At 40.5% G+C, this 25402-nt stretch overlaps 1 protein-coding gene and 1 long non-coding RNA gene across 2 annotated transcripts in view; one reads left to right on the top strand and one right to left on the bottom strand.

Moving 5' to 3' along the window:
• The window catches only part of LOC310635064, a 49108-nt gene extending 29885 nt beyond the window's left edge, over positions 1–19223 (top strand). The window contains exons 2-3 of the long non-coding RNA XR_014491325.1: positions 7382–7519; positions 18217–19223. This is a non-coding gene — a long non-coding RNA (uncharacterized lncRNA). The remainder of the gene's footprint in view (positions 1–7381; positions 7520–18216) is intronic.
• The window catches only part of LOC310634895 (uncharacterized protein), a gene marked incomplete at its 3' end in the record, with an annotated part of 488822 nt that overhangs the window by 450612 nt on the left and 12808 nt on the right, over positions 1–25402 (bottom strand). The window lies entirely within an intron of this gene.

Here is a 25402-nt window from a genome sequence, read left to right as displayed (position 1 = left end):
CCCTGCAGAGATCCGACACTGAAAATAATCCAGTTCCTTAAGAGCTCTTTAAGCAGGAAATGGATGGCCTTCTATCAAGAATGCTGAAGTAGAAAATTGCTTTAATTGGCAGGGAGATAAATTAGTCCCTCTGATGTTCTTTTGAGCTTGTGATCCCATGATTTCTAGATGGCTCCTCCTTTCTCTCTGCATAATAAGATATTATGCTAGACTCAATGGCTGAATTTACATAATGCACTCAGCGATGCCTTTTAAGCTAACGTTTATTCACTAAAATTTTAAAATAAATAAACAAAGCATAATACCCTGGTTGGCTGTAATTTGTAGCAACTTAAGGAAAGTCATGGGTTTCAATACCTTATCTGAAAATATTCATGACATCTCCTTTCAGAAAAGAACAACTCGCCATACCTAACTTGCTACAGTCAACTCGCCATGGCCAACCTGCCACAGTACATTTTGCCATGGCTGACTGGCATGAATTGCAGGGCAATTCAACAATTTCAATTTAATTATTTAAAATCATTTTTAAAATGTTTTAATTTTTGTCATTCACGTTTCATTTTGTCCCTCCTTTGGCATGCCTTCTTTAATGATTCTATTCCACTATCCCTTCTTTAATGATTCTATTCCACTATTTCTTCGATATTAGTGTCATTCTTGTCCCGCAACAAGTTGGCCTTAAAGAGTTGGCTGCCACAAAGTTGGCCAGAGCAAATTGTCATAGACCCTTTCATTTATCCAGCTATATAAAAGGGGGAATAGCATGTTTATCAAATACATGCTGCAATAGTGAAGTTATTCCAGTGTACGTCCCATCTCTTTCCCACCTCAGATTTCAATTGAAGCATTATAGAATATAATTCCAGTTCATCTGAGAACCGCATCTCAGTTCACTTGATGACTTGATGAAAAATAGTGGGCAAACAGAGAGAGCTTTAGATGTATTAGGGTTGCCTGTGCAAAAGCTTCCCAATCCATGGCTGAAGTTCAAGTGTTGCAAAATCCTTCCATTTGCCAATCTGAACTCGGTGTGCTCCTTTCTTAGGCTTTCAGATTTAATACACGGTTGTAATCTTTTCCCTTCATGTGCAGATTAACTGTGCATGGACAAGACTATTAAAGGCTACAGAGGGAGTTATGAAAAGTACACACACATCTATAATTAAAAAGTTAGGGTTACAAATGGAAATAATTTCTGGGGGAACTTACACATCGTCTTTCAGATATTCATCACACAACTACTCTTAAAAGAAGCAAGTGAATTCTCTAAAGCAGGGCTTGTCAACTGGTGGTACGCGTACCACCAGTGGTACATTAGCGCCTGCCAGGTGATATGCGAAAACCCGCTTTCTAGGCTGATCAGCTGTTCAGCGCTTCTTTGGGGCTGTCAGGGCTCAAGCGCCAGGATCTGCGCCGCTTTACAGCTGATCGGCGCTTCTTCGGGGCTGTCAGGGCTCAAGCGCCAGGATCAGGACTGCTTTGCAGCTGATTGGTGCATCTTCGGGGCTGCCAGGGTTCAGTGGAAGAGCTGGGATCAGTACCACTTTGCAGCTGATCGGCACTTCTTCAGGGCTGTCAGGGCTCAAGCGCCAGGATCAGCACCGCTTTGCAGATGATTGGCGCATTTTTGAGGCTGCCGGGGCTCAGTGGAAGCACTGGGATCAGCACTGCTTTGCAGCTGATTGGCACTTCTTTCAGGCTGTCAGGGCTCAAGTGCCAGGATCAGTGCCAGGCTCCAACTGGAGCTCAGCGCTGATCCTGGTCCTTCTGCTGAGCCCTGAATAAGCAGTAATCACCTGGAAAGCGGCACTGATTCTGGCGCATCTGCTGAGCCCCGAAGAAGCACTTATCACCTGGAAAGCAGCATTGATCCCTGCTCACACAAACACATGTGAGCAGTTACAACTGAAGGCGTTTCAGCCTTCAACTACGGCTCCCAGTCCTCCACCATTTGCAAAGAGAGAGAGTCAGAGAGAGAGAGAGACAAAGGCACTTGTACTTCCCTTCTCTCTCTCTCTCTCTCTCTTCATGCCAGCTTGCCCCCTAGCAGGGATCCTGATTGGCCCTGCACACGGGTGCCCCACCCCCTTGGAGAAGCGTGGCCCCGTCCAAGGCACACATGGCCAGGAAGGCGCATCAGAGTCCCAGGTACCGGTAAGGCAATTGGCCCGCTCCTCTCCCATTGCCCGCTCTGCCTGGTACTTCCAAAGGTGGCTGCTTCAAGGTCACATGGGAAGCCCTTGGCTGCTACCCTCCCCTCCGCACCTCCAAACCGATCCCCAGGCCAGCGTGTCTGACTGAGGAATTCTGGGAGTTGAAGTTATGAAGCGATGATGAGCTCATGTTGATTTCTTGATCGGACAGTTTGGGCTATACCGAGTATTAATTTTCCTTAATTTATGTCTGTAAAGTGATTTGAGGGGTGTGATTGCTTGGATTATGACAGAAGTGTTATAGTTAAGTGGGCATCAGGTTTTTTGGTAAAAATGGAGAAGGAAGGAAGGAAGGAAGGAAGGAAGGAAGGAAGGAAGGAAGGAAGGAAGGAAGGAAGGAAATGACAATGAGAGGGAGGGAAGGAGGAAGGGACAAAGAGGGAGGGAAGGAAGAAAAGAAGAAAGGGACAATGGGAGAGAAGGAGGGAGAGAGAGAGAAAGAGAGAGGGCGAGAAAGAGAGAGAGAGAAGGAGAGAGAAAGAGGGAGGGAGAGAGAGAAAAAGAGAAATAGAGAGGGAGAGAAAGAGAGGGGGAGAGAGGGAGGGAGAAATAGAGAGGGGGAGAGAGAAATAGAGAGAGAGAGAGAGAAGAGAGAAAGAAAGAGAGAGAGAGAGGGAGAGAAAGGGGGGAGGGAGGGAGAGAAATAGAGGGAGAGAAAGGGAGAGAGGGAGGGAGAGAGAGATAAAGAGGGAGAGACAGATAAGGAGAGAGAAAGAAAGAGGGAGGGAGAGAGAGAAATAGAGGGAGAGAGAGAGAGGGGGAGAGAGAGAGATTAAATTAGTAACATGGTTGTTAAGTGAATCTGGTTTCCCCACTAACTTTGCTTGTCAGAAGGTTGCAAAAGGCGATCACATGACCCTGGAACATTGTGACTATCATAAATATGAATCCGTTGCCAAGCATCCAAATGTAAATCACATGACTCTGGGGATGCTGCAATGGTCATAAGTGTGAAAAATGGTCATAAGTCACTTTTTTCAGTCCCGTTGTAACTTTGAACAGTCACTAAACAAACTGTTGTAATTAAAGGACTACCTATACTTTATCACTTTTTCCCATTTGGGGGGGGTCATCAGGTTTTTGACACCTTGCTAGGTGACTGGTGGTACTCGAATGTTGCCATATTCTAAAAGTGGTACAATCTGTGAAAAGCTTGAAAAGCCCTGCTCTAAAGAATTTTGTTCTTGAAAATACTTCCAGAAAACAGCAACAAAGAAGCAAATCGAATTGGTTGGAGCCAGAGACACCAAAGCACTTGAGGGAGGGGCAGTGTGGAGGGGTGTGTGTCCTTTTAGGCACCTGCTACAACGAAGAACCAAATTTTGATCGTGGGGATGTTTCAAAGGTTGCAACCAGGAAAAACAGTCATACGTCACTTTCTTTTAGTGCTGTTGTAACTTTGAATGGTCACTAAATGAATTATTGTAAGTTGAGGACTGCCTGTAATGTTTCAGAAATAATTTCTGCTTCTCCTCTTCTCTTTTGGCACTAATGCCTCTCATGCAGTGTCCCTAATCCCCATACTTGATTTCCAGAGAGGCTGCTTCAGAGATATGGAGTAAAACTTTCAGGAAGACATCATTTATCTCCATTGCCTCCTGGAGAGAGCACCGGTCAGTGCTCCCATTTGGCATATACAGGTAGTCCTTGACTTACAACTGTTCATTTAGTGACTGTTCAAATTTACAATGGCCCTGAAAAGTGACTTATAATCAGTTCTTACTCTTACAACCATCTTTGTGTCCCCATGGTCACATGACCAAAATTCGGCTGCTTGGCAACTGGTTCATATTTATGACTGTTGTTGCCTCCCAAGATCACGTGATCAGCTTTTGCAAAAATCAGTGGGGAAGCCAGCTTCACTTAATAACCAGGATACTAACTTATCAACTGCAGTGATTCACTAAACAACCATGGCAAGAAAGGTCGTGATTAAATGTTTAGCATAACCCTTTTCTTCAAAAACCTTCCATAAACTTTGTTTTCTTTTGTTTTTGTTTTTTTGACACGTGACAAGGAAGCATAAATAAATAGTGTCTTATCAAATAGCCATATTGGAAATCTTGTGGCTTGCATTCTAGAAAGGTCATGCAGGGAGGGTATATTATGGACCCTATCAATTCTTCTGACTGATGGGGTTCAGGAAGAGAGCCTTCTATGACAGGGGTCTGCAACCTTGACAATTTTAACACTTGTGGACTGAGGAATTCTGGAACCTGAAGTCCACAAGTCTTAAAGTTGTGAAGGTTGCAGAGCCCTGTTCTATGCCATTGCCCCCCCTCCTTTGGAACACTCCCCCCGCCCCAGAGGTGAGGTGGATCCTCTTCCTGGCCTTTCAGAAATATCTGAAGACCTACCTTTGCCAACTTGCTTGGGGCCTACAGTGGAGCGAGCAACTTCTCCCCACCTTTTTAACTTTAATTATTCTATTCTTATTTTAACTACCTCCTAGTGGGATATAATACTTATATGGTCTTTATATTTTGAATTGCACACCTCCCAGAATCAGTCTATGAGTGAGAGATAGAGAGAGAGGGGCGTTTTCTAAAGTTGATATATCAATCAATCAGACAAACCACTACATATCTGAGAAGTTCTGAAGAACAAATAAAGTGCCAGAGGAGTGAAAAGGCAATGTGAATGATCAGGGACTAGACATTAAGTTCTGTGAAGGAGACAATATCTGGAATGATTAACCCAAGCAGAGACAACTGCAGGTATATGAATGTACTTTTTGAATTCTGGAAAGGATCCCTACACAAGAAAAGTCAAGATCTATTCTCTTTTCTTCCAGAATCTGAGGCAGTGAATAATGTATTTAAGTTACAAAAGAACGTATTCTCATTGAATATAGGCTTGGGATGAAATCAATCTTGGTTGCCCCTCACCTTTACAGTGAACAAAAATCTAGAGAATAGGAGACTCTTTCAGTGTTGAATAATAGATACAAAGGTTAATAAAGGCAAAGGGCAGAGACAAATTCTAGGTCTTATCTCATAAAATGTTTGAGTTCCTATCTTAGGGCAAAAGTGTTTAAAAGCATTTGCAACATAATACTTGTCGACAAAGCGTTTGCAAGAGTCAAATGGCGCTACTCCTGTAAATGTCACAATGCATTTATTTATAGGATGAAATGCAGAACCACATTTCTCCACAGCAAGAGTAAATAAACTGAAAGTCCTTGTAAGCAAATATCCTATAGTCCATTATTGGTCTCCCTGCAAGTTGAAATACTCCATTTATATATTATTAGTAACTTTCCTTCTCACAGCACTTAAGAAATGGTGATGTAAACTTTTCTTTAAACAAGGACAAATGAATGACTTTCACTTGCATCAATCATCATATGAGTATTATTTCAGCAGAGAAGTTGTTATGGTATGACCTGGGAAAAAAGAACAAATGAGATACATTTTTATTACTCAAGCAACAATAAATTATGTTCCTCCAGAAACCTGAAATTGGAACATTTGCCACTAAATGCATGTTAAGCAGGACAAAATTTAGGGAGACAAAATCTCAAGAAGATAGTTAATCAACAGCAAAACATTTATTATTGCTGTATTATTTGGTGAACATCAGAATAACTGGATTTAGTTTGCTAATGTGCCTTCCTTTAAAATTAGATTTCTTCCCTTACACATGGATCCTAGCTACCGTTGCAAATTTTTAAATAGGTTTTTATATGTGCAGTTACAGAACATTTTTCTTTAACACTCTTTTTTGGAAAATTTTACTTCTTACCACAGCTTTACAAAATAAATGGTTAAGCTTTTTAATTTGAATAGAGTAGTTTCTTTATCAAGTGTCTTCAGATCTATCTATCTATCTATTTATCTATCTATCTATCTATCTATCTATCTATCTATCTATCTATCTATCTATCTATCTATTTTCTATTTGTGTGTATGGCTATCTATATCTATCTGTTTGTCTGACTATTCTCTATCTATCTGACAATGACTTCTCATCTTCTTATTTCCATGCCAACCCTCCCCCACCAGCACTTTTGAACTAATAAAAACATAACACCATTACATCATAGAAGATAATCTGTGGCAAAAGAGAAAATGTTATCCTATTTTCGTTTAACTTCATTATAATTCGAAAGAATCACAGAGGTAGCATAGGCTTCTGTTTGAAGCTTAGATGGTTGAAAATAAAAATCACAGTGGTGGTAGAAACCTGTATGCCTTGTCTGGTCATTATGTTAGCTAAGGAAGATAATTATCAAAACCAAGTTAGGAACATTTCCAATAGAGGAAAAGCAGCAAGGATAACTGAAGTCTGGACTTGTTCCACATATCTTCCAGGTTTCAACATTATACTGGAAGTACTGTAAATCCACAAGACAATGCATGGAAGTTTAGCAAATTGGGGGGAAATGTATAAGGAAAAAATATGATTATTTTTACCATCTTATATTCATGGCTTTAATTTAGAGAGAGCAAAAATTATGCTGTGTTCATTAGCTTGGGACAGAGAATGATTCCCTTAAAAGAGATGTCTAACGTCTGAGTAAACCTTTAGTCCCAAGGAACAGAAATAACATCAAACTCTAGAATAATAGTGCAACTGCATAACCTCTGGACCCCAATATCAGTGCATCCAAAGCCACTGGGAAAAGAAAATAGTGGTTGCTGTAATTTCATTTTACTTGCATTTAGAATTTTCCAATGTCTACCATTTTCCAAAACCCACTAAACTCTTGGGAATCCCTCACAATCATATTCTGCCACATTCTGAAACAGAATCAATTTTGGGTGCTTCATATATTTCAAAACTGTATTAATTTGCTATTTTTTTTATTTATTTATTTATTTATTTATTTATTTATTTATTTATTTATTTATTTATTTATTTTTATTACATTTATATCCCGCCCTTCTCCGAAGACTCAGGGCGGCTTACAAGCTTAGCAGTAGCCTTCATTCTATGTATATGCCTGCTTGTTAGGGCTTTCACACACACACCCAAGCGGCATTATTACAAAGTCAGCTTAATTGCCCCCAACAATCTGGGTCCTCATTTTACCTACCTCAGAAGGATGGAAGGCTGAGTCAACCATGAGCCTGGTGTTATGCGAACCTGCACTAATTGCAGGCAGCTGGTGTTACTTAAGGAGGCATTAGCCCACTGCTCCACCAAGGCTATTTTCCCTATAGCCTGCAGTTTGGGGGAAGATATCAGATCAACATGTGAAGATCCAGTTAAACTGGTTTATTGCTAAACAGCCTATGCACAGGAATCTTATCAATGAACAGCACCTGCTTGGAGTTAGATAAGGGTCCATAGAATTCAAGGTAAGTCAGACCTAGTTCAATGTGACTATGTAGGGATTCTAGGCTGATCGCTCTTTTAACTCTGATCCCACTCCTTCTCCTACCAAAAAACTTTAAAGTGAGGGATCCAATAGAACCAGGAGTTAATATAAAGACAGACAGGGATGTGCCTCAGTGGGTTCAGTCTTTCCATAAACCAAGAAATACATACATCCAAATAATGAGAGTATTAAATATTCATTACTAAGGAAAAATTCTACTGCAATCTATTAAAAATAATATTTGAGGAAATACATCTTCATTCATTGCTTTGTTTGTCATGGGATAGTATGGACCAGGTTTGAGAGCATTCCAGGGGCTTGATTTTGCCTACTTCTGCTATACTTGACAGGATCTTTATGACCTTCATATTATAAATCTCACTAAGGTATATTGAGAAATCCTAGAAAGTGGTTTTTACATTTCTTCCTCTTTGTGACTTCATGATTAGGCTCAGTGCAAGAATGTGATTTTGGAAATCAAAACTATTCTGTATCAGAAAATCTTGACCTAGTATCTGCAAGGGTCTGTGGGTCAAAATCTGCAAGAAGGCAGGTGCCTCATTGTGATATGAGCCCTACCTCTTTTGCAGAGGAATGCAATTTAGCCTAACAATTTAGGAGGATGTCTTTTTTTATGATCCACCAATATTCATGAACATTTGGCCCAAATCAGCATAGCTGGACTCCATTCCAAATCTTCATTCTGTTCGAGTTTGAGTTACAAGAAACAGACTAGATCTACTTCAGACTGAGGCTAAGCTAAGCAGACACTTATATATGCATATGCCTTTTTGAACTGTTCTACTCTGTTCTAGCTCCAGCAAGACTGGTGCTGCTGGGTTTTTTTTAACTATTAATGCAGACATAGAGGTTGACTTAGAGTGAGCTGCCAGATTTGGATACATAGGAGAAACCCAACAGCTCCAGCAAGTTGTAGCATTGTATACAACATCCAGGTGAAAAAGAATGGAAAATGCAAAGGTTTCTTTGAATGCAGATGGTTTGACTCTTCGAAAAGAATGTCAAGTAACATCCAAGGAGCAAGTTCAGCTAGCAAGCATTATTGGATTTTGGAAGAGAAAATGCAGCTTCTCGTTCGTGACAATAGGTTGTAAGCTTTATTGAATTAATTTATTTTCAGTATTGCAATTTCTGGACTTTCTGAGTAGCATGCAGGTTTAAGATGTGTTTTAAACCACAGAACACACACACACACACACACACACACACACACACACACACACACAAACCCCCACTGGAGCACAGAATAAAAACTTTAAAAGCACTTCAGCAGATTAAAAAAAAAACTCCTAAAAATGAGTGTGTGCCGTGATCTGAAGGCAGGGGATAAATGAATAGTTAATAACATAAGGATAGCTTTTGCTGAATAAGACCAAGGTCCATTTTAGCTCAAGACTTGTTTCACACAGTAGCCAATAACTTTTTTTTTCTACTCCAGAATGGGAAACCAGGCACTGCCTTAAGCAGAGGGTCCTGGGAGGGCAAATGATGAAACAATAAAACTCTGTCCTTAATGGGTGTTGGGCAGCATAGGCAGTAGTTTTAAATGTTTACTTTAGCCAATATCTATTTGAGCTTAGAGGCATTGCAAGGCATAGCTAAAAAGCCAATATAGTGGCCATTAAATCTCTGCCCTGATTTTAATATTGAATATTTTATTTATTTTAATATTTGCTATCTGCAAAACACATACAAAAGGACCAGGCATTGGTTGGATGAGGTGCCATTATGACTATTTCTGACCCTCCCCATAGTTGCCCTATTAGTTGAGTTTTGCTTGACGTTGTGGAAAAGATGAAATTGCTTGGTACTGGTGGCAGGTGTGGAAAGACCCTGGTACTAACAAGTGTATCTTTGCTTATTTGCAAGTTTGGTGTTGCTGGCTGCACAATTCTTCACAGTTTATTCTGAGGCAGGACACTTGTCAAGGGGAAATCAGAAAACAACAACAACAACAACAACAACATCCTCCCCCTCTTCCCTACCCCCATTCTAGGAGAGCCCTTTTTGTTCTGGTCAATACAAGCAAAGCTACTTCTCATGACAGCTGTACTAGCTATTAACTCATGACTTCCTTGCTCCACTCAAACTATAGCTGGACAGTCATCTGGCATACAACCCTATAGCTCACAGATGTCAAACTCGCGATGTCACGTGACATGTCACGATGTATCATGACTTTTTTCCCCATTGCTGGCAATGGGGTGGGTGCGGTTTTGGCATGACGCATCCAGCCTGCAGGCCAGCAGTTTGCAAAAGAATAAAGTGGATTTGATGCATTTATTTACCCAAGAATTATATTACACTGATGACAGTTGAGCTCTAGGCTTTGTAAAGGTTATTTTGTGTTGCATTCAGTTCATGAAACAAAGGCAACAAAGGTGGATAAACTAATTGAAATCTGTGAGGTAGCTTTGCCTATCAGCAACCAGTGGTGGGATTCAGCCAGTTTGCACCAGTTCGGCAGAACTGACACTTAACTTTTTGTTGAGTTCAGCAAACCAGTCATGATAAATCTGTGAGGCGCATCAAGCTGGTGCCACTGCCACCGCAAGGCGTGTCATGCAGGTGATGATGTCAATGCAATGCGTGTCGCGCTGGTGATGATGACAATGCTGTGATGACGAATATGTGAGGTGCGTTGCACCGATGATGATGACGAACAGAACCAGTTGTTAAATTATTTGAATCCCACCACTGACCAGCCCTCTACCTCATCTTCTCTTAGACCCAGATGGATACAGGTGATGTAGCTAATGGCCACATCAAAATTCACCAGACAGCTTCCTCAATCTCCCCAAATCTTTTGGCCTTTGTCTGCCATGCAGATGAAAAATTGAGGAAGGGGTTTCAAGACTAGCCTTCTCTAGTGCTACTGAAAACTTGTAATGCTATGTGAGGATGGTTTTAGGAGATAGGGGGAAGAGGCAGGGCAATAGTTGGATAAGTGGCAACCCATGGAAGAATTGTGAGCATGGCAAGCATCTCAGAAGGCAGCCCTCCTCAGTTTCTTGGGCTACTCCCCAAGGCAATGGGGGAGAAATATATTTTCAGACATGAAAGATGTAACCTTATAATAAAGTAGACCTAGTACTTCTGGATATACTTCTTGTCTGGACTACCTTGCAAGGTATTTTGCCCTATTACCTTAAATGGGATTGCTTAATTCCTTAGAACAGGGCTTTTCAACCAGCGGTACGAGTACCACCTGTGGTACATTGGCACCTGGCAGGTGGTACACAACCATCCTAGAAAAGTGGTAGCGGGGGAGGGGAATGAGCTGAACCAGTAGCAGCACCGCACAAGCCTGAGCGAGAGATGGCTAGAGCTGCAGGGCTGTCAGGGCTCAGTGGAAGCACCAGGATCAGTGCCAGGCTCCAACTGGAGCTCGGTGCTGATCCCAGTGCTTCTGCTGAGCCCAGAAGAAGCGCCAATCAGCTGGAATGTTGCAGCATCTCCAAGGTCTTGCAGATGCTTGGCAACTGATTCATATTTATGGCAGTCACAGTGTCCCAGGATCATGTGAAGTGACCAAAACCTGCTGCAACTACCCAGCAGATGGGGGGGGGGAATAAAAACCAACCACCCCACCCCACCCCTGCTGCCAATCCTCAACAGAAATGCTCACAATAATGAAAACCTCAGACAGGAGGAAGAGTGCCGCTGGGTGGGCAGGCAGGTGTCTTGCTCGGCTGTGGCTTGGGGGGCACTTTTTTCAGTGCCATTGTAACTTCGAACAGTCACTAAGCGAACTGTTGTAAGTCGAGAACTACCTGTACTTCATCACTTGTTTCCTTTTTTTTGGTCATCAAGTTTTTGACACCTTGCTGTGTGACTGGTGGTACTCGGATGTTGCCATATCCTAAAACTGGTACAATGGGTGAAAAGGTTGAAAAGCCTTAGAAAGCTCATCCTTTCTTGTTTCATAGCATTGGCCAAATAGTGCTTCTCTCTTGGAGCCCTTTGCAGGTCAGAATCAAAAATTGGTTTCCTGATATTTGTTTGTTTCCTTTTTATATAATTGGCAACCGGTTCTGGCTGAGTCCAGGATATCTCTCTTTTGGTAGTTTAGATTGACTTTTGATCAACACAATCTCAGGATTCTCTCTTTCAAAACAGGACTAAAGCCAGGCTTATAAGAAGCCCATGCAAATCCATATGTGGCTTCTCCTGCAGTCCAAGCTGAACTGATCATTGAGGGCAGTGCTCACTGATCGATGAGGAAATTCTGCCTGTTGCAGCTGCAGGCAGCCAATGGTGGCTGGACAGTTCTCAGACCCTGATTGGGTGATCAACTAGTCATCAATGAAAATTGATTGGTTGTGTCCAGAGCAAAGACTGTGTTGGGAGAACGGAGAAAACATGACTTTACAACCACTAAACATGGCTTCTAGCTGCCTCAGTAAAACCCAAAGATGAGACAAATGCAATGTTTTTTAAACACGTCATATAAAAATAGCCAATTGTTCCAGATTTATTAAATTAGAATATGGACTTAAAGGCATATGAATAACAATTCTTCCCTCATTGGAGCACATTATGAAAGAAGTAGTTGTTTTTAGGAAGAAGGCAGAAAACAAACTCTACTTCGTAAGCTACCTGAATCTGTCAATAAAGACACAGCCTTATGCATCTATTGAATTATTGTAAACAAAATCATTATTACTGAATAAGGTCATTTTATCAGTTTAATGAAGAATGCTTAAATTAAAAATGAAATCTAGGATGTCTGGTATTGTCAAGACATGCAGAAGAATATTCAAAATAATTTAGAAAATCCAGACTTCTCGGTTCAGTTTCAGCATATCTGTCATTCTCCCCACCCATTCCTACCCTGGAATAGATAAATCCGTCAGTCCTGCTTCTCACATATTTGCATTAATCTTGTGCTATTTCTGTTCTATTTATGAAGGAATTTGCCAGTTTAATTCATCCTTGAAAAACAAAGCAAACAAATTTCTCATCTGTAAAGGTTTTCCCAAGCACCACTTACATCTACTTTTTTAATATTTGGTGTTCAGATTGTCCCACGGATATAGCTGCACACTTTTGAAATGTCTATTTAAGGCTCATAATCAAAATAAAATTCCTCTGACTTTACAAGGAATTGAAAGATGATTTAAACAGAACTTGGCTGACACCTATTGGAAATCAGTTACGATGCAATAACAATTTGCATGGGGCTAATGAAAAAGTGGGTGAACGTGTTTTCTTGTTGCCAAATTCTGCAAGATTTTGTCTTTCTAATTAAGCATTTCATTTTATTTATTAAATTTTATTTTATTTATTAATTTTTATGCCATCCATCTTCCATACAAGCTGACTCTGGGCAGCTTACAAAACTATAAAAGAAGTAAAAAAAATAATTAAAATATTAAAACTACACAGATTAAAATATTATTTTTAAAAACTGTACCTTTGTAAGACCCTTAGAGTGTAATTGCTAAAATTTCACAAACTTTGCTATCTCTCTCTTTCTCTCTCTCTCTCTCTCTCTCTCTATATATATATATATATATATATATATATATATATTAAAAAAGGAATATGAAGGGTGACTGGGGCCTAGTAATGGTGCCATTGACAGTGGAGTTGATTGAATCAATCAACATGAGACTGACTTCACCACTGACTCCATAGGTTTGTGTAGACTTTGATAAGAGACTGTTGTTACTTTCTTAACTACGCTTCACAGCACAGATATGAATCAAAATAGTTTTTTGGAGTTCTTAATTAGAAATATTCCACAGCAATATGTAAACTTTAAAAAATACATATTTAAAAAGATGTTCCCATACCAACAGGCAAATTACATGTTTTGCATAGCTTACAGGGGGTTTAGAAAAGCAGCTTGGTATGGGAAACATTAACGTGGATTGATAAGCAGCAGCTGGTTAGAGTTCCGATGCTAACAATTATTCATTTAAATGGTGCAATCCGCCATTTTGAAATTATGTAGCAATTGGGAGTATGCCTATAAAAATAACAATACGGTTTCCTGGAGTGGTGACTTTCCACGTTTGCAAATAAGCAGTTTTGAGGTAAGCCTCTTGTACTGTAAAGACATGGAAGTAAAGCAGAAGATGACCCTGGAGAATACCTAATATGCAACGCAGGGAAACAGTACCACTGATTATCATGGCCATCTTTTGAACACCTCAGTTCTGAAGTCTGCTCATACATTAATCACATAGCTCTCGATGCCAGCTGAAGAAAGGGGATTCCCTCATTCAGGCTATGGAAAAACTACTTTAGTAGCCCTGATGGATGACCTATCCTGGAAGATGAGATAGAAGAATCTCCTGAGTCTCTCTGGCAGCTTTTGCTATAGTCATCAGTCATAGCAGGCCACATTTATTCTGTGATTCCATGTTGAAAGCCAGTAGCAAAGAGGTTGCTGAGAGGCGACTGCTCAAACCTGCTTAACGAATTGATGTTGTGGAATTTTAGAGAGATGTCCACTCCCCACTTGCTAGAAAGCAATGTGGGATGAGACTCACCATGTTGTAATGTAATTTCTGTCGGGCTTCAAAAAGCAAGAAAGTCAATGTGATTCTTCCAAGCACATTTCTTTAGTATTCCTCACCTGTAGGTCGAATCTTGCCAAGCTAAAGCACATTACCAACACCATAATAAAGCATATACTCTGGGAATTATTAGGGAGGGTCCATCTTCATTCTCTTTCTTTCACATAAACTATCTGAGATATCTGAAAGCAGCTGTGAAAAGACATTTTGATATGGATTATGGAAAGAAGGGAGGCAACCACTAAGCCATAATCTGCAATAGTTATGATGAAGCATAGGTTGCTTCAACTGTAGGAGCAGTATCTTGTTTTTCCTTGTTTTTCTTTTCTTTTCTGATTAGGCACACCTCTTCTGGCATTAAGGGATTTTTCCTGAATTGTGTGCTTCTTACAAACGATATAAGACTGGAGAGATTTGACAAGTGGTTCCAAAGAATTATGTATTCATCATTTTGATAACCTACTGGCTAAAAAGTCATTAAGAATAGCCAGAAGGTCTATTTGTCTGTCTCCTTCCATCCATCTATCTTTTCCCACATAGACTTCCATAAAATATGTATCTGGTACTAAACGTCACTTTTCAGCTGACAGGCAAACAAAGCAAACAAATGAATAGTTAGTCTCTGGCAACTTGGTCACTGGGCCTTGGGTCAAGTACAACTCACTGATGCCAGCTTGCACTGCCAAGTTGCTTCTGCCAACTCACCGCTACCAAGTAGCCACAGGGGACAACTGCACATGGCCAACTTGCCCTGGGGACAACTCACCCTGGGCAGCTGGAGGAAGAGCTGGGTGGGTAGGCAAGCGAGTAGGTGGGCAGAGCGCAGAGCAGTGGCAATGGCTGGGGGCTTCCCATCTTCACACCCCATGCTGCTTTGCTGCTGCCACCACATCAAACTCTGGGCCCAAGAGGGCAGAGATGGTGGCAGTGGAGTAGGGTGGAGTGGGCGATGGGGAGGCGACGGTAGCTGGGGCCATTCCATTTCCATACACACCCCACCGCCATCTCTGCTGCCATGCTGAGCTCTGGGCCATAGAGCAAAGCAAAGTCAATGAGGGATTAGCTTAACAACCACATGATTCACTTAAGAACTGCAGGGATTCACCTAGAAACTGTGGCAAAAAATGGGCAAAACCTACTTAACAAGTGTGATGTTTAGCAATGGAAATTTGGGGCTCAGTTATGGTCATAAGTCGCAGACTACTCATAGTCTCATACTTTAATTTTCAATATGCAAAGGAAACATAGCTTAAGCTTTCCATATTAAAGTATATTTCATTTTTTCATATGGAAAATAATCAGAATGGGAGATTCTCTTATTTGTGTCAGTTTTATTTTCTATGCTTATTATTGTTTGATTCTTTTACTTTACATAAGCTTGTCAGAGTTTGTACACAAGGGGTAGGATACAAGTGATGTACAGTAAATGTGCCCATATTGGTAGCAGCATCCTTGATGGATTATATTTATATATCTTTTTTGTTGATTTTTGGCTGTTACTTTAATTCAACCACTGGGATGATTGATAAAATGTTGGTCATGTAAATGTATAAAATAAGTATAACTATATTGAATTCTTACTTGGAACAGTACTTTTTGGTAGCTGAGACATAAACTTTTAAAACAGCAATTCCCAAACAAAACCAAGCTGGAATAATATAGTTGGAATAAATGAGAAGATTTTTATCCCTCAGTCCTCTTTGTCACAGTGTTATTTTAGATGTATACAAATATGACACCAACCAAAATACAAAGTTCACTCACAGATGGCTTCTAAATTGTTTCCCTTCTCACCATCCCAGATATGTTGGAAATGAATAATATTTCTGGTCAGTTGTACCCCCGGGAACTCACAGGTATGCTCTTTCGACCAGGGTCAGGCAAATAGCTGAAGGTCATTGGCATTACTGACTGCGGAAGAGTTTGCAATCGCTCAGAGATTAGGAAGAAAATTAATTAGATTTCCTGGGATTTCTGAGGAATGAGGCTAATTGTTGCAGGCTACCTTCTGAAAACATTGTATCACAAAAGAGAGATGCTTCATTAAGGCTCTCCCCTGCCTCCTCTTGAGTGATACACCAACTGCTTTACTAAGTATAAACAAAAACACTAGGCCAGGGTTCCCCAACCCCCTGGTCCATGGACCAGTACTGGGTCGTGGCATGCCAGCAACTGGTCCGCACAAACAAGCAAAGCCCCATCCGTGGGATGCAGGCAGCACACAAAATCACACACCCTCCGGTCTGCGGAAAAACCTCTCTCCACAGAACCGGTCCCTGGTACCCAAATGGTTGGGGCCTCTGCACTAAACAACCTGTGACCCACTGAGTCATGCTTTCACTGGTATTTCCTTACCCAAACAGAAAACCAGAATGACCACTGGCAGCTCTAAGATGTTACAAATTAAGGAGGATTGGCAGATTCTGTTGGCTTTCTTTGCCCTCCCACCAAATGTTTCCTGCCAATGAGAAAAACATCATTTTTATCAAGATGGTTCAGGAGCAGAACTGGAAAGAAATTGAGTTTTAACAGTTGGCTAGAATAGTGGGTTAGTGTGGTGGAACTACCAGAAGGAGAACAGGAGGCCCTGATAGGGAGACTTAAAAAAAACATTCCGTTTTAGCGTCTATTCAGGGCAAGAAACGTTTGAGGTCAAACCCTTAATCTATAGCTGCTGTTTCCCAAGGGAAGGCAGAGATTCTTGTAAACTTGTGATCAACAATAAAAAAGCCTACTTGTCTCATTCTTAGAGCTGTTCTTGTTGCTGGCAGTTAGCAATCTGCCCGATCTTGATCTGATTTTGCAAAAGAGTTTTGCACAGGTGTGTTCAGAGGGAGTGCTACCAACCAGCCAATAGGCTCCTTCTGAACACAGTTCAGCAAGATTCCAGAAGTGTGGAATTATGTTTAAATATAACTCAATTATTGGGTGATATTAGCTGATTGTTGGGCTCTTTTTCAAGACACCTGTGCAAAACATGCTAACCTTAACACTGACTTTTTGTTTATGCAAAGTGTTCGTGGGGGATAGAGAGTTGGCTGCCCTCCTTTACCCCACTTCTGTCAAGGCTTAAAAGATGGCAGGAGACAAAGGATAAAACTGATTATTTACCCACCAAGACTCTGATCCCAAAAAAATCTTAGCTGGAAGAACTTGATTTTTCTTCTCCTCCCTTGCTTCACAGTCCAAGCTAATAGGCAAATGTGAAATTCACATCAATTCGAAACTGAGCTATTTTTCTTAATTCTAAATGAAGGTCTTCAAAATGGGGAGAACCTTTCAGGATTTCCCTGCTCTCAATCAGACCCTCCCGACACATATACACATCCACCCTTTCTCTCTTTGTCTCTCTTACCGGTTTCTTGATTTCATTTGTTTTCATTTGAAATGAAAGATGTATAAAATTCTTTCAACCCACCAAGCATCAAGGATTACTGTCTGTTTCCAAGGAGATATAGGGAATAACTATTTATTTATTTTGAATCTAATGTTAGTTACTCCTGACTGCTTCATTTTCTTGTATTTATCCTTCTCTTAGCCTGAGCAAAAGTTGCCATGGAGGGCAGGGCTGAATGACTAGGAACATGCCTATGGCTATAAAATAATGTTTTTTATATTTATGTTGTTATGGCACTGTAAACTGTCCAGAGTCATTTTGGATAGTGAGATGGGCGGCATATAAATTGGTTGGATAGATGTCTGGATCTACCTGAATGAGATTGGGAGCTGCCCAGACTTGGTTAATAAGATGGGCAACTATATAAATATTTTAAATAAATACGTTTTAAAATGTATCATAGATTGCTTGTATGGCAAGACCTTTTTGGGGTAAATAGGGAAAACATGAGTTTTATACTAGAACAGCTAAAGATGCCTCCATAATAGACTGGAATAAAATGAAGTCAGTGGCATCAAGACATGTTCTTTAAGAAATGAAGGTGTTTTCTTACCATATTTAGAGTCATAAATGGGTGAGCCCTAAGAAAATTGAGGCTACACTTTGCTAGGTGTACCCTTATTTATCTGAAAGTATGTTTTCATAAGTTCAATAGAGTTTATTTCTAAATAAACACCACTCATACCATAAACAGTATTTCTATGCTGCCTAAATATTCATGTGTTCCTGCAGGCAAATGGGAACCCAATTACATGGCTCCAAGACTTGTCAATCCTTTATCTTTGAAAGATAGTCTAGAAGAAGTAAAATATGGTCTTCCTGATGAAAACAGAAATCGGCTCATAAATAGAATTGAGATACATTATGGATGTTCAGCATGCACACCCAAGATTGTTCAAAAAGACCTACTCTATCTCAAATAGAAATATCTGTTGGAAGGCTGTGCTAAACTTCAAGGGAGGCCCTCTCTTGTAGACTTCTTCGTGAAATGACAACCCACCTCCCAGCTTAGGGACAAGGTAAAAGTGCAGTATTGTTTTTATTTATTAACTAAAATGGAAGGATAGACAATATGTCCTAGAGCTGAAGAAGCTTCTTGGATGAGAAGTGAAACATTTTCAAAGGAAAAAAGAAAAGAAAAGAAAATCCAGCTGCCTTTTGGAAAATCACCTTTGGGACAATTATGACTTGAGAATCTCGATAGACAGATGGGCAATATGCTTGACTTAACCTTGCAAAATGTGTTACTAGTCAAGAGAATAAATTAGGTCAAGTAATATATAGATAAACCTTGACTTACAACCAGTCACTTAATGACTGTTCAAAGTTGCAATAGACTGGAAAAAAGTTACTCATGACCCATCCTCAAAGTTTTGATCGCTACACCATCCCTGTTTTCCCCTGATTGCATTTGGGCACTTGGCAACTGGCTCAGCTTGATAACCAGTTGCAGTGTCCCATGGTCACATGAATGCATTTTGGAGTTTTTGTTGTTGTTTTCCAGTTGTTTTTCATTGGATTAGCTCAATTCAGACTTACAACCATGTAATTTGCTTAACGACCATCTGATTCACCTACAAATTGTAAAATTGAGTCCAGTCACATGATGCTATGACTTATGACCAAAATCCAGGGCTCAGTTGTGGCCTTGAGTTGAGGACTATTTGTATGTTTGAGGAAAAAAAAACACCAAAATCAGTGGGTAAGGAGAAATGGGCATTTAAATAAAGAATGCTTCAAGAATTTATCCTTTGCAAATTCGCATTCCTTGACTATATCTTGTCTTATTTTATAGGTAATCTCTGGTTGTTTCTGTCCATCTGATGAGATCAGGCAGAGGGGGCGTGCTTGGTTCCCATCAATTAAGCAGTGTCATCTAGTAAGACACAGGAAAGGTGTCTTCTCTGTCATGGTTCATGCCCTCTGGAATTATATCACCTCAGACATCAAGATGGCTCCTGGCCTTATAATGATCAGGAAGCGAATAGCGACCTGACTATTCTCCTAGTTCTTAGGTAAGGCTGATGGTTGAGCACCTGTTGGAAGATTTGTTGTTGTTATTGTTGTTGACATTTGTCTTCAGACTACTCATTTTTTTCCTTTGGTTGTACTGTTCCTACTTTTAAAATCTCAAGCCAAGCCACCCAAAGTTGTTAGATGTCAGGTGATATCCTAATTGCATGAATAAATAAAAGACACATAAAGTTACAGGTAGTTCTCAACTTACAACCATAATTGGGGCTGGAATTTCTGTTGCTAAGCAAGGTGGGTTTTTAATGGAATCATACCTGATTTTTTTTTGCCACAGCTGTTAAGTGAATCATCCAGGTTTGTTACATGAATCATGGGATTAATAAGCAAATCTGGTCTCCCATTGACTTTGCTTGTCGGGATCACATGACTCTGGAATGCTGCAACTATTATAAATGCATTCCAGTTACCAAATGCCTGAATTTTGATCAAATGACCAGGGGGACACTGTGACGGTTGTAAATGTGAGGACCAATTGTAAAGCGAATTACGCTTTTTCAGTGCTATTATAACTTCATACAGTCCCTAAATGAGTGGCTGTAAGTCAAGAACTATCTGTATATAACAGGTAGCCCTAGGCTAAACATTAGGGGATTCAACTGATACTATTGCTAGGCATAACACTTCAGTGGCCCTCAGAAGAATTTCTATCAGTGGGTTTTCCCCAGTTCCTCTGTGTCCTTCAGTTTGACTCAGAATTAACTATAGGGTTTTCTTCTGTGAAACACACAGTCCTCCACATGATCTTGCTTTCATATTCAGAAAATGCCAAGGGAAGTGGGAAGTTTAGTTTGCCCCAAGAGGGCCGTATTCAAATTTATGCACATATGGATGCTTATCTGCCTTCACACATGAGGTAAGCATACACAGCTTGGTTGGGTTCTTATGCAGCTTCACTCATTCTCTTGGTAGATAAATTCCCTCACCAAGGCAATTCTAATTCTTCAATGATCTTTGGAAGATGAATTACAAATCATAGAAAATGTAAATTGTGAAGCCAGGAGGGAACCAAGTCCAACTAAGTGAAGTCTGCAGTATGATTTTTACTCAGTGTAGGGTGGGTATTTTTTTTGGCCTGTAGTTAACTGTGAAATTCAGGGACTACTATCCTATGACATACATTATTAAGCTAGTTGAATTATAAGAGCAAGGCTCTCTGTGTTCGGGCGTAGATGGTAAAGATATAGAGAGATGGATGGATAAATGAATTTATCAAACATTTATAGAGCTGGCTCCCAGCAAGGCCATAGTAGTTAACAGAGGTGGCAATAAAAACAGTAAAATTCAATTAAAAAAAGAACCAGTTTTGTAAAACTATTAACATAGCAAATACAAGACCGAATAATACATACATACGTATGAGCCACAGCATAACACTGGCATGCCAGACTGAACATCATAAAATGGGAAGAAAGGCTAAAGTGAACAAATACTTTTTAAGATTCCTTTTCAAACTGACTAGGATTCTGTGGCAATTTTTTGGCTCAGGGACTTTTGACCTTACAGAAGTTTCTCAAGTATAATTATCTAGAAGTAATGCAAATCCTTATTCCTACAGTAAAGGTTTTGTAGAGGGTCAAGCTGAGCCTTCTTCTAGTAGGCAGGAAAACAGGCCAAGTTTGCAGGCCAAAGAACAGTTACAGAGGACACCCTACAATTAGAAAAGACTGTTCCACTCTGTCAACAGGTTAAGTGGCTTTCACACATTCTGGTGAGAAAGCAGTTCCCTGAGGATGGGCTCCAGCATGAGTTTGAAAGCTTGGAAAATTAAACCTCTGGTCCTGGTGAACATCCCAGATTGAATCCTGCAACATTATTCTAAGACACATATATTTGCCTTCATTAGTGGCTTTTGTGGTGGATGCAAGCAAGGTGAGACTCTGCAGGTACATGTATGGGTTGCATGTGAAGGGGTGACCTCCTAATCCTCCTCCTTCCTCTTCCTCTTCTTCCTCCTCTACCTCCTCCACAATGGATGTTGACGGAGATACAAAGTTCTATTTCTTGCACTTTTGGCAGCCTCAACCATATTTATATGATGCTGTTATAGTGTGTCTTTGATGTTGTCTTTTTATCTTCTTTGGGTTCTGCCTTGTGTTCTTTGACTTTTTCCTTTTTTTGTATATGCCTTGTGTGGACATTCTCTCCAAGTGAGCAAACAACTTACCTTGCTATCTTTGTTTGTAGTTTAAGATTATTTCTATTCCAATTCTTTCTTTTTATGAACTCATTTTTTATTTTGGTCACTATGGTCACTTGACAGCCTTCCTCAAGCATCTCAGACAGACTTCACTGAATTCTTTTAAACAGAATTTTTGTGGTAATATCATGGATCCCATTTGCAGCTTGAACTAAACTGATCAGTTCCGTTGCTTTAGGATCCCAGCATCCAATCATTGTTGCTTTGTTCTCTGTAGGAGTATTCCAAAACTTACACTTACTGAGAACTTTATTATGCTTTCATTGTTATATATCTTTTGCTGGGTATATCGTTATCACATGTCCTCTGCTGACATGCACAAGATGACTTGTATGGGTTCACATGAATAAAAGAACAAATTATCTTCTCCAGTGTTCTGGCACATCTAGAAATTGTGTTAATAAAGAGGATAACAGCTATTTCTGACATGGGAAATCATTTGCACCCATAATCTGGAGTAATTGGGGTTTGATATGTTTTTTAACTTACACAACAGAATGTGTGTTGTCAATATGCCCTCTAATTCAGGGTGCTCCATAAAACTCTACTAATATATAATTAAAGCTTACACATACTCTACATAGGTAAAGGTAAAGGTTCCCCCGCACATGCGTGCTAGTCGTTTCCGACTCTAGGGGCCGGTGCTCATCTCCATTTCAAAGCCGAAGAACCAGCGCTTGTCCGAGGACATCTCCGTGGTCATGTGGCCAGCATGACTAGACACCAAAGGCGCACGGAACGTTGTTACCTTCCCACCGTAGTGGTCCCTATTTTTCTACTTGCATTTTTACGTGCTTTCGAACTGCTAGGTTGGCAGAAGCTGGGACGAGTAACAGGCGCTGACTCTGTTATGCGGCACTCGGGATTCGACCCGCCAAACTGCCAACCTTCTGATCGACAAGCTCAGCGTCCTAACCCACTGAGCCACCGCGTCCCTAGATACACGACTTCAATTCTTGGGGGCTTTATAGGGAAGAGAATATTACATTCAGAGATTGAGAGCTATACTCTTAAATGTGAATGACCCATGTTATCAAACCTATCATCTCTCCAATCATAGAATCTAGAAGGTAGAGTAGATTAAACTTTAGAAAGTTTAACTATTTGTTTATTTTGCAATTTCTCTACTGCATCAACAGAAATGCTACCTTATCTTATGACAGTAAAGTTTATCTCTTACCTAGCAAATGTCTATGGAGATTCTCAGTCACCCAGGTCATAGTTGTCCCAAAGGTGTTTTTTTCAAAAGGCAACTGGACTTTGTATTTCCTTGAAGACAGCAAAATCCACATTCTGGACCGAGAGGACTGCTGGTTTGAAAGAGAGATTAAAGAGGCCATCTGCATTAAGACTGAACTCCCTTCTCTTGTCAGAGCGGGAGGGATATGACACCACTAATCTCCTGTTTAACAACACAATCCTTTCAGAAGTTCCAAGAAGGCTCCAAACCCATTTGCACTATTCAGATGACCCTGAGGACACAGACAAACCTCCAAGTAGCCTCAATGACTTTCAGAAAGAGTGCTAACAACTAGATGACCACAAGGAATATAAATCATTCCATTTTCCACCTTTCAGTCAGAACTGAAGAAGTTTCTTGGGTGAGAAGTGAAATGTCTTCAAAGAAAAACAAAGTCCAGTTGTCTTTTGAAAAAAGCTCTTTTGGGACTACCTAGCAAATGTCATCCTCTTCTCCTATGTGCAAGAGTTATAGCTGTTAATTTATGTTTTCCCCTTGCTGGATAAAGAAAGATAAGGCTTAAGTTTTCTCAAAGTGCTCCAGAATTTGGACCAGCACTTTCCAAGGCAACTCAATAGATCATGCTAGATCCCAAAGTAAGGGAGACAGGTACTTGTGTATATTTGGAGGAATGTCCATCAAAGTGTACAAATTGCAAACATTTCAACCTATTGGATGAATGAAAGTTCACATTGGAAAAATGAAAATGTCAAAATGGTTACTCTGGAAAGGAAAAATAAGGCATATTAGCGGTTATAATCATTTGTTCCAAAATAAGGGAGTACTATAAAAAATACTTGAAGAGTAATCACAGATAGTTAGAAAAATACCTTGTGAATAGACAATTCTCAAGTCTCCGAGGTTTTAATTATGATTTTTAAATCAGGGAAATTGCTTCGAGCAGCTCAAGTCCCCCATAGAACAGGCAACCAATGATACATCCAAACATAATATTGGCTCAGAGTAATAATCAGTTGGAAGCTCTCTAATTATTATAGAGCCTGGAGCCAAATTGTCATAAAGAAATGTCCAATTGTCCAGTTTAGGCATCACAATAATAAAGGAACGATCAAGGAAAAGTTGCTTGCAGATCAATTGCAACTCCTGATGATGGTCTTCTTGGGACAAAGTGGAAGTTTTATTTATTTTATTTTATTTTAATTCCATTTATATCCCGCCCTTCTCCGAAGACTCAGGGCGGCTTACAAGCTTAGCAGTAGCCTTCATTCTATGTATATGCCTGCTTATTAGGGCTTTCATACACCCCCCAAGCGGCATTATTACAAAGTCAGCTTATTGCCCCCAACAATCTGGGTCCTCATTTTACCTACCTCGGAAGGATGGAAGGCTGAGTCAACCTTGAGCCTGGTGGGATGCGATAGTGATAGGCTGTTACCATTTTTTGTCATGCTTTCTGACTTCTCAATCTAACTGACAGCCTGAAATTTCAGGTGGTCTCCCACCCAAATACTAACTGCCACCTACCCTGCTTAGCTTTTAAGATCAGCCAGAGTTGCTACTTTCTAAGGCCACACACCCCTTCATGGATTACTGCCTTGTCGTGGCGAAGGGGCTTGCGTAATTCAATGAAGCTATGAGCTATGCCGTGCAGGGCCACCCAAGACGGACAGGTCATAGCAGAGAGTTCTGACAAAACGTGATCCACTGGAGAAGGAAATGGCAACCCACTCCAGTATCTTTGCCATGAAAACCCTATGGACAGTACCAAAAGGCAAAACGATATGACGCTGGAAGATGAGCCCCTCAGGTCGGAAGGTGTCCAATATGCTACTGGGGAAGAGCAGAGGGCTAGTACTAGTAGCACCAGAAAGAATGAAGCGACTGGGCCAAAGCCGAAAGGACGCTCAGCTGTGGATGTGTCTGGTGGTGAAAGGAAAGTCCGATGCTGTAAAGATTTTTTCTCCATAGGAACCTGGAATGTAAGATCCATGAATCAAGGAAAGCTGGACGTGGTCAAACAAGAGATGACAAGACTGAACATTGACATCTTAGGTATCAGCGAACTAAAATGGACAGGATTGGGTGAATTTAATTCAGATGACCATCAGGTATACTACTGTGGGCAAGAATCCTTCAGAAGAAATGGAGTAGCCTTCATAGTCAATAAAAGAGTAGGAAAAGCAATACTGGGATACAATCCTCAAAATGACAGAATGATCTCAGTTCGAATCCAAGGCAAACCATTCAATATCACAGTAGTCCAAGTCTATGCCCCAACCACCAGTGCTGAAGAGGATGAAATTGACCAGTTCTATGAAGCACTACAGCACCTTATAGAAGTAACACCAAAAAACGATGTTCTTATCATCATGGGGGATTGGAATGCTAAAGTAGGAAGCCAAAAGATAACTGGAATAACAGGCAAGTTTGGACTTCGAGTGCAAAATGAAGCAGGGCACAGGCTGATAGAATTCTGTCAAGAGAAT

The sequence above is a fragment of the Vipera ursinii genome, assembly GCF_947247035.1.
Source record: "Vipera ursinii genome assembly, chromosome: 2".
Classification (NCBI taxonomy): domain Eukaryota; kingdom Metazoa; phylum Chordata; class Lepidosauria; order Squamata; family Viperidae; genus Vipera; species Vipera ursinii.
This window is presented reverse-complemented; position numbering and strand designations above follow the sequence as displayed.